Source organism: Puma concolor, chromosome E1 (assembly GCF_028749965.1).
Source record: "Puma concolor isolate L17-30 chromosome E1, mPumCon1.1.hap2, whole genome shotgun sequence".
Classification (NCBI taxonomy): Eukaryota; Metazoa; Chordata; class Mammalia; order Carnivora; family Felidae; genus Puma; species Puma concolor.
In genome coordinates, this window is record NC_141680.1 from 18,835,921 (window position 1) to 18,847,793 (window position 11,873).

An 11,873-nucleotide genomic window follows, 5' to 3' on the forward strand; every position below is an offset into this window, starting at 1 on the left:
ACCAGGGTGGGGGTGGGGGCTGGCACACCACAACTTCCCAGAAGGCACGCGTCTCCCGTGGGCTTTACCCTTGTCTTTAACTTTCCCAGGCCGCCTCCCTCTCTCACAAGGAATGGCAAAGGCTGTCGGTAGGGGGCCAATGTGGGCTCGGTGTGAGATTGAGACAAAGATGGGGGCAGGGAGGGGTCCTGCCCTCCTTCCCAAGAGCAGAATTGAGAGGATTCTGGGGCTCCCCGAGCCCCTGGGAAATAAAGTCCTCTGAGAACTCCCTGGCATTCCCGGGAGAACAGGTTCCTGGCCCTGGGAGGTGAGTGAGGCGCCGGGCCTGGGGGGGCAGCATGCCTCAGCAGGCCCTGGAGCCGGGAGCTCAGCTCCGCACAGGCGGCGGCATGGGGCGGGGCCGGGCGGGGAGCTGGGAGGATGAGCGCCTCTCCCCATGGCACCGTGGCCCCCGACGATCCCGAGCTTCCCCAGTCCCAGCCTGACTGTGGCCCTGCCTGGCCCTCCACGTGAGAGAGGTCCCGGGACAGGAGGTGCTGCCCATCCCCCCCCTCACACCATCAGTTGGGGACGCCCCCCCTACCGCCTGTGTCCTGGGGGTCAGAGAATGACCAACGTGGCATAAGGGCCTGAGCCAGGCCCTGCGGGGGGCGGGAGCGGGGATGGGCTGGAGTGCGATGCCATCCCTCCACCACACCCTCCAGTTCAGCCCAGAGGAGCTGGGTTTCATCAGTGGGGGAAGGCCACGGTCAAGCAGAGCTGGACTCCGTGGCAGTGGAGACTTCATGACTTCGAGGGAGCTGACCAAACGTCCTCCCTCAGGATTAGCAAAGTGAGGAGGGCACCCCTGCGGGCAGGGGGGATGTGTGGTATAGAGGCAGGGAGAGGGATGAAGCGACTTCCCTGGGGTGTGCCCTCTTCCCCTGGGTCCTTCCCCACCGGCCAGCTGTGCCTGGCCACGGGACGCACACAAACATACCCCCTCACACACACTTCTGGGTATAGAGAGAAGAGGCAAACACTTGTTAGAGTCCATGCTTTATCTAACTTGCTTCTTCGAACAACACTTCGGGAGGACCTGGGGGACTCCCTGGGGAATGCCAGAAGCTTACCTGATGCGGGGAGGGGGTGGGGAGAAGCCCTGGGAGCCAGAGAGGGCTTCCTGCCGGTCCAGCCGTTTCCCTAAGGGCCTTTGCCTCCCGGACTCCCAGTTCTGGGTTTCAGGGGTCCTAGAGCTGCCTGCCTCTCCCGGGTCTGCTCCCTGGGCCCCCCGATTTCAGAAGTCTTGATGGAGAGAGGTATTCCTAGACCTCCAGGGGATTCTGCCTTGAGCTCAGCATCAGCAACCGGCCACAGCACCTGTTTGCCACCTGTCTGCTTCTCCACCAGGTGCACCACCCCCTTCCTGCACCCCAGGCCTCCCCGGAGCCCCCAGGCATCTAGACCCCAGCCCAGGCCGCCCAGAGATGTTGAGCGATTTCTTGATCAACACACCCCCTTGGCACCACCCAGCTCCCAGAGCTGGGGTCCCCCCTCTCCCCCAGAAAGCCACTAACGTCGGGAATCTGCCTCCCTGTCTTTCAGCTCTTGTTTTCCAGTTCTAGCATTGCCAAGTCCTCATTTTCTCCCAGCGCGGGGTGGCAAAGCAAAGCCTCTCCAAGCACAGAGCCGCACACAAAATCCAACAAAACACCAGAATGAAAAGCCCTCCTACAGCAAGAAGGGTTGGAGTTGGACGGCCTGGGACAGGGACTAGAGGGAGGACCACGAGGGGGTCCTCCTTGACCTCCAGGCACTCACCCTGCTTCCTGAGTCTCCCTTGAGCTGCAGTGAGAAGATGGGGAGCACCCAGGGGCTCCCAGTCTCTCCCAGGGCCCGTTAAAAAGGCAACCCCCCACCCCATGCTCTGGCCCGGCCCTGCTGGCCTCCACGGCTGACTTGGGACAGGTCTCCTCTTACCTGCTCAGTGAAGCAGGTCGGCGTGGGGGCCCGGGTCTGGGGGGCCAGGAGCTCCGTCCGCCTGTCAGTCCGTCAGCTTGGCCGTCCTGGGTCTGTGCTGACATCAGGTGAGGGGAGGCAGCTGCTGGGTGAGCCAATAATTATGATATCAGCTTCCCCTTGCCCCGAGGGGCTGCTGCCAAAACGGGGAGAAGAGCAAGGTGACTAAGAAGCTAGTTTGCTCCTTGGCTCTTGTTTGACAGGTACCGGCTCCTGTGCCCGCCCCAGCCACACCCCGGCTCCCCCCAACCCCTCCCTTCTCCTGGGCCAGCCCTGGCCCCCAATCTCTGCCAGCGGGCACGGCCTGTGGCCCGCGGAGGAGGGGGTTGTCCCGTGGCCCCCACCTGCACCCCAGAAGGGGGATGTCAGCCCTCACGGGTGGGGCACAGGCCTGTCGGGACACGCACACGTGTGTCAGGAGAGCTGGGCCACCACATGTATGTTCACGGCGCCTGCAAAGGGATTCCAGGGAGCAGCTCTGCGTGGCAGCCCAGGGTTCTCTGCAGCCTAATGTGGACGACAAGCACAGAGGTGCAGAGAACTGTCTGTCCATGGGGTCCATCCGTCTGTCTGTCTCTCCGGTCCCTCTGATACTTTCAGGGTGTGTCCTTGTGTGGGTGGGTGTGTGTGGGTGTGTGCACCCACATGCCTCTGTGTCTGTGACTCCCTCCATGTGTCCGTGGGCACGTGAGTCTTTCCATGTGTCTGTACATTCGTCACCTGGGGCAGTGTGCCCCTGCAGCTACGTCTTCCCCCACGTCTGTGTGCAGGTCCGTCACCCTATGTCCTATGTCCCTGTCCGCGTGTAGGTCATCTGGGTCTGTGCACAGGTCTGTGCTCTGGGTCAGAGGTCTGGCTCCGTGTATCTGTGTGTCGGTGCAGGTGGAGACGGGCGTCCCTTGGTTAGAGTGGAGTGCCTCGTGAGCCCTGGGAATTGGTCCCCCCCCCCCCCCCCCCCCGGCTCCCACCTGGACCCAGGCCCTGCAGCCTATCTCCGGCTCCCTGACAGTCCTCCCTGCTTCTGCCTGGGATCCTGCCCCACCCCCTTCTCGCTGCTTCCCTTTTCATCTTTGCCCCACCCCTGTCTCCCGTTCCTGGCCATCCTTTCCCTCCACCCTCTTCCCACTCGTCCTGGCTTCTAAACCCAGTTGTATCTCTTCCTGGAGCTGGAGGCTCCAGGGACCTAGCGGTGGGTCTGCTCCCCAGCGGGGCCTGGGGTCTGGCTTCTGGCCTAAGAGTACGGAGGGGGCAGCTCCTCACCACTTACTCTTATTCCAAGAAGGGAGGTAATGTTAACCTGGGCTGGAGGATGGTGGTGGTCATCGGGCACCGGTGCGGAGCACACGTAAACGTTTCCTGACTTTCTGGTCTAGGCAGGGAATAATCATTTCAGAAAAGAGAGTGCAGAGGCAGATGATAACGAACCCATCTGTGAGTGACGGTTAGCTGTGTCCTCTTCCATACCGACCACTCGGGCCTCAGTTTCCTCATCTGTTAAATTATTTACCCATAGAGTTGTTGTGAGGACTCCGGGTTATGTTTAAAGTCCCTAGCACAATCTCCGGTGTATAGTAGGTGTTCAATAAACGCGTGCCCCCCTTCTCTTCACCAGGCCCAGTGGTGCTGGGTGGGAAATTGCTGGTTTGCCCGCTTGGCTATAGGAATTGTATTCTGGGGCTAGAACAGGGGCCCTGACTCAAGCCACCTTTCTCTGGGGCTCATGTTGGCAATCAAAGCCCCGTTCCCTTAACCTGATCATCAGTGAAGTTTCGTAGTGAAGAGCAGCTGTCAAGACCTTCTAGTGTGTTTGTTAATTACTCCTATCTGATGTATGCTGGGCTAACTGTTACTTTTAATGCTTTTTTAAATTTTTATTTTTTAAAGTTTGTTTATTTTGAGAGAGACAGAGACAGTGCAAGTGGGGGAGGGGCAGAGAGAGAGAGAAAGAGAGAGACAGAATCCCAAGGAGACTTCATGCTGCCAGCGCAGAGCCCAACATGGGGCTCAAATTCACGAACCCGTGAGATCGTGACCTGAGCCAAAATCAAGAGCCGGACACTTCATTGACTGAGTCACCCAGAGGTCCCTTAATGCTTTTTAAAAATTTATTATTTATTATTTTTTTATTTAAATGTTTATTTATTTTGAGAGAGAGAGAGAGAGCGCGCATGCACGTGAGAGCAGGGAGGGGCAGATGGAGGGGGAGAGAGAATCCCAAGCAGGCTCCAGCCGTCAGCACAGAGCCCGATGTGGGGCTTGAACTCACGAACTGTGAGATCATGACCTGAGCCAAAATCAAGAGTCAGATGCTTAACTGAACTGAGCCACCCAGGTGCAGGTGCCCCAAATTGTTAGTTTTTGACTCATGGATGTTTCCATAGGGATAGCCTGGGCACAGGGAACCATGAAAGTTGTAAATTGGAGGCTGCTATGAATCAACATTATTCTGAAGGTCCTAACGAGTGCAGTAAGATAAGAAAAAGAAATAAGGGACATAAATATGAGAAGGAAAGAGGCAAAACCTTCAAAAATTACAAATGATGTGATTGTTTACTTAGGAAATCTAAGAGAATCAGCTGAAAAGCTCTTAGAACTAATGAGAGAATTTAGTAAGATACCAGAATATATGTTAAGTATAGAAAAACGAAAACTATTTCTATGCAACTAAAACAGCCAAGTGGAAAATAAAAGGAGACACAAGATCCCATTCACAATAGTAACAATAGCATACAGTACCCAGGAATAAATACAGTACCCAGCAATAAGAAACAAAATTTAACCTGTAATGAGAAGATAAATCTGTCAATTAATACCAAACCCAAATGACAAAGCTGTTAGAGTTAGCAGGCAAGGACGTTAAAAAGAGTTATTATATCTGAATTCCATAGTTGCAGAAAGTTAGAGACATGGAAAATGGGGGGGAAAATCTAAATTAAACTTATAGAGATGATAATTACAATGCATCAGATGGAAGATTTACTGAATGGCGTCAACATTCATTGCAGGAGAAAATATTAGTAAATTGAAGACTTAACAATAGAAATAACCCAAAATGAAACACAGAGAACATAAGAAGTACATAAAATCACTTTGAAGAGGGGCGCCTGGGTGACTCAGTTGGTTCAGCGTCTGACTCTTGGTTTTGGCTCAGATCATGATCCCAGGGTCATGGGATCAAGTCCCACACTGGGCTCTGCACTGAGCATGGATCCTGCTTAAGATTCTCTCTCTCTCTCTCTCTCTCTCTCTCTCTCTCTCTCCCCTCCCCTTTCCCCATTTGCATGCACATGCTCTCTCTCTCTCTAAAATAAAATAAAGTATAAAAAAATCTCTTTGAAGAAAATAGAACTTTATTGACAGACATAAAATAAAGCCTGAATAAATATAAAGGCAATCATGTTCCTGAATAGAAAGTTCAATATAATATTATAATGATGTCAGTTCTGCCCTAAATAATCTATAAACTACATGTAATTCAAGTCAAGTCTAATTTTTCACCCTTTGAACCTGATGAGTTGATTCTAAACTTTGGGAAAGAGTTAATACATGAGAATAGCTTAGAGCTTTTGGAAAAGAAGACTAGTCGGGAGAACTTGCCTCCCGGATTTCAAAATGTTTGATAAGGCTTCTGTAATTAAAACAGTGTGATTTAGGGGCATCTGGGTGGCTCAATCAGTTGAGCAACTGACTCTTGATTTTGGCTCTGGTCGCGATCTTGCAGTTCAGGGGATCAAGCCCTGAATCCAGCTCCAGGCTGACAGCATGGAGCCTACTTGGGATTCTCTCTCTCCCTCTCTCTCTGCCCCTCCCCAGCTCGCATGTGCTTTCTCTCAAAACAAACAAACAAACAAACAAACAAACAAAAAACCAGTGTGATTTTGGTGCAAATTAACAAATAAATCAAAAACCCTATTTATTTGTTTGTTTGTTTATTTATATATATTTTAGAGAGAGTGAGAGAGAGAGAGAGTATGGGCCAGGGAAAGGGGCAGAGGGAAAGAGAGAGAGAGAGAGAGAGAGAGGAGAATCTTAAGCAGGTTCCACACTCAGCAAGGAGCCTGACTCAGGGCTCCATTCCACGGCCCTAGGATCATGACCTGAGCCAAAATCAGGAGTCAGATGCTCAACTGACTGAGCCATCCAGGCACCCCAACAAATAAATTAATGGAAGATAATAGAATTCAGAATAAATAGGTATTTGTGAGAATTCGGTATATAATAGCAAGTGTTTTAAGCAGCAGGAAAGCGTGAAAAAATTTCAATAAATGGACTTGGGATAATGGACTTTCTATTTGAAAGAAGTAAAATTAAATCCTACTTCACACTATTCATTAAAAAAAAAAATTCAAGGGCGCCTGGGTGGCGCAGTCGGTTAAGCGTCCGACTTCAGCCAGGTCACGATCTCGCGGTCCGGGAGTTCGAGCCCCGCGTCAGGCTCTGGGCTGATGGCTCGGAGCCTGGAGCCTGTTTCCGATTCTGTGTCTCCCTCTCTCTCTGCCCCTCCCCCATTCATGCTCTGTCTCTCTCTGTCCCAAAAAATAAAATAAAAAAAAAAGTTGAAAAAAAAATTAAAAAAAAAATTCAGGCAGAGGGGTGCCTGGGTGGTCCATTCGGTTAAGGTCAGCTTAGGTCATGATCTCACAGTTCATGAGTTTGTGCCCCACATCAGGCTCTGTGTTGATGGTGAGGAGCCTGCTTGAGATTCTGTCTCTCCTTCTCTCTGCCCCTCCCGTGCTTGTGCTCGCTTTCTCTCTCTCTCAAAATAAATAAATAAACTTAAAAAAAATAAACAGTTAAAAAAAAAAAGGCAGATGAAAGACCTGACATAAAATGAAAGCCATAACCATAAATTTTAAAAATATAGAAAACATTTGAATAATTATGGAATAGAGAAGGCATTTTTAAGCACAACATCAAATCCAGAAGCCATAAAGGAATATGTTGATAAACTTGACAAGGTAAAAAGTATAAATTTTATTAGACCAAATATACCATAAACAAAGATAAAAGACAAAAAAAAAAAAAAAAAAAAAAAAACCAGCCTGGAAGAAAGTGTTGCAACATATATAACAGACAAAGGATTAATATCCGTAATATATAAAGAGCTCCTCTAAATAGATAAAATGATCATAGAAAAATAGGCCAAGGACATGAGTAAGCAATTCAGAGATAAAATACAAATGGCCAATAAACAAATGAAAAGATTTTTAACTTCATTCGAAATCAAGGAAATGCAAATTAATTCAGGGGCCAAGGGTCCCAGAGGGTCTCTGATGGGATGCCGGAGACACTGTGGTTTTCACCTTCTTGCACAATGGGACTCTGCTTTTGATGGTGAGATGAACTTCTTTTTCTTTGGAGACAGGATCCACCTCTGCCCCAGGAATGGGTGCGGGCTCCCTCTTTCCTTTGGGAAGTATTACTTCCTCATTGCAGGCAGCCTGGGAGTTGCAGCTTTTTGGACTGAAAGGGGATTTGTGAGGTCTCTCTTCTCACATTCTCCACCTCCGGACAGGACCACCGTCTCCTTCTCTCGTCACACTGGCTCCTCAGAGTTCTCTCCTAGACTCAGAAAGTCTGTCTTGCTGTCTAATCTCAACTCTAGCTGCCGGGCTGTTAGCTCTGCTCCCCTTGGAAGGGACTTGTGTCTGGAGGTTTGGTGCCACACACATCAGCACCCTCATTTCGGGGCCTGTGGATGTAGCTGAGCTGGGATCTGGCCTGGTGGGACCGTAGCTGGGTGTTCAAACAGATGGGGACCAGGGGAAACTCTTATTCTCTCTGGAGACTGGACGTCAGAATCAGTTCACGGACTGCCGCTGAGCTCTGCCCAGGGCTGTGCTGCTTTGAGCCTGTAGCAGCCCTAACTGGGGATGGAAATCCCTGGTGCCAATGTCTGCCATGCTCTAGTCTCGGGCACGACTCTGGTGACCCCAGGGAGAAGGAAGAACATGTTTCCACCCTTGGAGGCCCCAGTGTGATGCAGGAGGGGCCCCCTCCCTGCACCCCACATCGGGACTAGCCATCTTCTGTCCGCTTCTGCTCACGTGAGCCGGACTTGTCTTCCCAACATGGGTTCCCAGGACTGAGCCTGCCACTCCCCAGGGCTTCCAAGTCTCGCTCCATTGGCATGGAAGACATTGATGAACATCTGCAGAGGAACTGAGGCTCTGAGGCCCTAGGACCCCATGTCAAAGAAGGGTTGGAGAGATCTGAGGTTAATCCGGATGGGCTTCCTGGGGGAGAGCGGGCAGCTCCTTGGCTGTGGGTGGCAGAGGAGCACCGGCCAGAGTTGTGGAGGGCGTGTGGCGGGGGCACCAGGTTGGGAGGTCTGAGCCTGTTCTGGTTGGCTGACCCTCTGGGAAATTCAGGGAGTTTCCAAGCCGAGAGCTTGGTGGGGGGGTTCGGGAGGGAGGGACACGGCTAGAGTCCTGCTGGGTGAGCAGGACAGGCTTCTCCTGGCTAGTCTTAATCCCTCCTGCTTTAGGAGGCAAGGTTGTGAGCTGTGAGCGAGCGGGGGCGGGGAGTAATGCCAGGGTGTGTGTGTGTGTGTGTGTGTGTGTGTGTGTGCACTGGCGTCAGTGTCTCTGGAAGTACAGGTGTCCCTGTGTGTGAGCGTGCAAGTATTTACATTTCTGTGCTCATGCTCTGAGTGTGCATTAAGTCCGTGGAGCTACACTGTGATGCTGGGCGTGTCCAATGCAGGACGTATGTCCTGATGTGCGTGAACACCTGCGTACTGGTGAGAACACTCAGGTCTGACACTGTGCATCCTGATCTTTCCAATCAGTCTGCTCTATCCTCTTCCCCTGACTCTGTCCCCCCCCCCCCGCCCCCGCTCCCCTCCCTGAAGTCGAGGGCTCACTTTTGACTGGCTGCCCCTAGTAAAACCTCATGGCTCTGCGATCATGACTAATGGGGCCCAGACTGGGGCGGAGGCTACGTGCGGCACTCTCTTCAGGCTGGTACCCACCAGGACCTCGCCCATCCCAGTCCTCCCCCACCCTTCACCCTGCACCCCCTGGCTCTACCACCCTCCATCCTATGCAGCTCACCCCTCCTCTTCAGGAAGTAGCCTCCCATCTGAGACTTTGGGGAGACAGAGAAGTCACGGCCTGAGCCCCCAAGGGGTCTAACCTGGATTTGAGGACCCTAACCCCCAGAGCTGCTTTTGACCTAAGGGCCAAGCCAAGATGAACCCAGAGAGGGGGGTCAACAACCCTGCTTCCACCTTCTCCATCTCCCTGACTAGTGCCCCCTTTCCACCCCGCCAGGTTTCTCTTTGGAAACTTGGCTCTGAAGGTCTTTCCTGGGCTCTCTGGCTGCCAGTTGTCCCTGAGATTGGGGCTGGCCAGCAGGAGGAGGGGTGAGGCAAACAGGACACTCACAGGGCCCTAGGGGACAGGGGAAGCGGTAGGAGATGGCTCAGAAATCTGGGCCTATGTGCTGAGCTTAAAGGTGACACCGGTTCAGGGTCGCCTGGGTGGCTCAGGTCATGATCTCACAGTCTGTGAGTTCAAGCCCCTCATCGGGCTCTGTGCTGACAGCTCAGAGCCTGGAGCCTGCTTCGGATTCTGTGTCTCCCTCTCTCTCTGCCCCTCCCCTGCTCATGCTCTGTCTCTCTGTCTCTCTCTCAAAAATAAATAAAAACATTAAAAAAAATTTTTTTTAAAAAGGTGACACCAGTTCAGGGTCACACAGCAAGCACTCCACACCCAGCAGTCTAGAAAGGGGCTTTGAGGGCAGCGGGTCCAACTTCCCTCTGGGAGCAAGAAGCCCCCCTTCGGATGCATTCATTCACCCAACAGTCACTGGGCCAGGCCCCGTCCTGGGAACTGGGGACACAGCTGCATGAGGCAGACTGTCCCTAGGTTGTGTCTGGCCTCACTCATCTTCTCTAGCAACAGGGAGTTCACTACCACAGAAGTTCTTGAGTCCCAGCACTGTGCAGATTCAGCTTCGGGGAGACACCCAGAGCTCCACCTCCTTACCTTTCTGGAAGCAGTGGGAGAAAGGGTGCGGGTGCCCAGGTAGAGAGGGGGCAGACCCTCGTCCCTGCGGTGCCCCATCCGCCTGCCACAGCCCTAGTGTGTGCAGGAGGAGACGAGCTGCCAGGCTGCCTGTGCAAACCGGACCTGGGCCGACAGGCCCTTCCTTCAAAGGCTGGCCCAGTCCGTGCCACTTTATTGCCCAGCTAATGACGGTGATTAGGCCGACAGGTGCTCCCTGCCTCCCATCCGCCCTCCCGCCTGCTGAGAAGGGTGGTTTCTGAGCACCTGGGGGACGCCTGCCCCGAGCTCTGCCAGAACACCCACCGCCACCGACCCCTCAACTGTCAGCCCAGCCTTTGCCCACCTCATCCCCAGAGAACTCAGGTCCTCCCCTGCTGTGTGCCCCCTGTCCCCATCTGGCCCTCTCTGAGTAGGACTGAGGGGGATCTGGGTAGGTATGAAGGGAAGCTGAGAACAGTGGGTGGGGGCATGTGCCCCTGAGAAGCACACCCACCTCTTCCCCAGCTAAGGTTGGATGGTGGGTACCCAACTAGGATCCAGAAGAAAGGATAGCAGGCGGGTCTTCCTTGCAGATGAGGCTGGGGCTGCTCCTTAAGAACCTATTGCATTGTGGGTAAGCCCCTGGAAAAATCCCACCATTCTGGAGCGACTGGCCCACTCCCAGTCGAGGGATGCTGTTGCCTTGGGCCTTGGGAGTCCTGGTGTGGGTCTGGGAGAGAGCCGTGATTTATGACTGTGCTTCACGAGTGAGGAATGCCAGCCTGGGGGGCTGGGGGGGGGGAGGAGCACTTGCCTGACACTCCTCACTCTGCTGGGTGTCTGGCGTGTCCTGTCAGGATCTCTTGTCCCCCGGGGACAGCCATGTTCTCCCACACGCGGCAGCCCCCTCCCATCTGCACCTCGAACCTCCAGCTCCGGGAGGACTGAGTGACGGCCCAGCAGAGGGGGAATCCACAATTGCATCCTTTCTGGTTTCCCGTCTTCACAAACCAGCCCCCTCTGTCAGTGGGCATGACAGTGATGGTAAATGGCTCTTTTTTCTCCCACTGCTGCAGGAGGCAACTGGATGAGACTTTTGGAAACTTCCATCCAGATGAACCCAAGGCTTACGTGCCACTGTCCACAGTGAGAGACTTGGTACTGAAACAAAGATGAGCTTCCGGCCCCAGGAAGGGCCTAGAACGGATGGTGGGCGTGGCATTGCCCTTCCCCCCTCTTCCCCCCACCTTGCCAGATGAAGGAAGACTCTGGAGTTCATGGCGGGGGGGGGGGGGGGGGGGGGGGGGGGGCCGGGAGCAGAGGAGGGTCGGAGGTGAGGCAGGGAGGCAGAATGATCCAGAGTGTTGCCTGGTCCTGCACTCCAAAGGCCATGCCAGTTTCGAACCCGTTCCTGTGAGTCTCACTTTCGTCCTTCTTGCTGCAGGCTGCCTTTCTGGGTGAGGGTCCCTCTTTCTGGACACCTAGCATGGGTCAGTCTGCCTTCCCTAGTCTGGTGGGACTGGTTTTTCAAGCTGGAGGAAGGGTCGGTGAGGAATTGGCAGAGGCAGACAGTTTTATGTAAATGCCCAGGGAGTGCTCTGGGAACGGGGAGGCCGGTTTCCCCAAAGACACGCAGGGACTGGCCGCTCCCAATTAGCCGGGGCTGGTGATGTCAGTGCTGCTTTCCTGGGTGGCTGCGCCCACTCCAATCGGCCTTGGCAGGGGTTCCTGGCCATTACCTTCTTCCTCGAGTGGGAGGGGTGCCGAGGGGGCCACCATACAGGACGGGGGCCAAGTCCCCTCCCACCGCACGTACTCCTCAACCTGAGGCTTGAACCACGCTGTGGACCAGCCCTGGAAAGTGTCACGAAGAACCAGCCCGGA

The 11,873-nt window shown here is 53.7% G+C and overlaps 1 protein-coding gene across 3 annotated transcripts in view; it reads right to left on the minus strand.

Annotated features, from left to right (window-relative positions):
- FOXN1 (forkhead box N1) overlaps window positions 1-2,176 on the minus strand; it is a 28,143-nt gene extending 25,967 nt beyond the window's left edge. For all 3 annotated transcript variants that reach the window (XM_086686517.1, XM_086686518.1, XM_086686515.1), the window contains exon 1: window positions 1,960-2,176. The gene's annotated coding sequence lies outside the window, so the exon portion shown is untranslated. The remainder of the gene's footprint in view (window positions 1-1,959) is intronic.
- Between the last annotated feature and the right edge of the window lie 9,697 nt (window positions 2,177-11,873).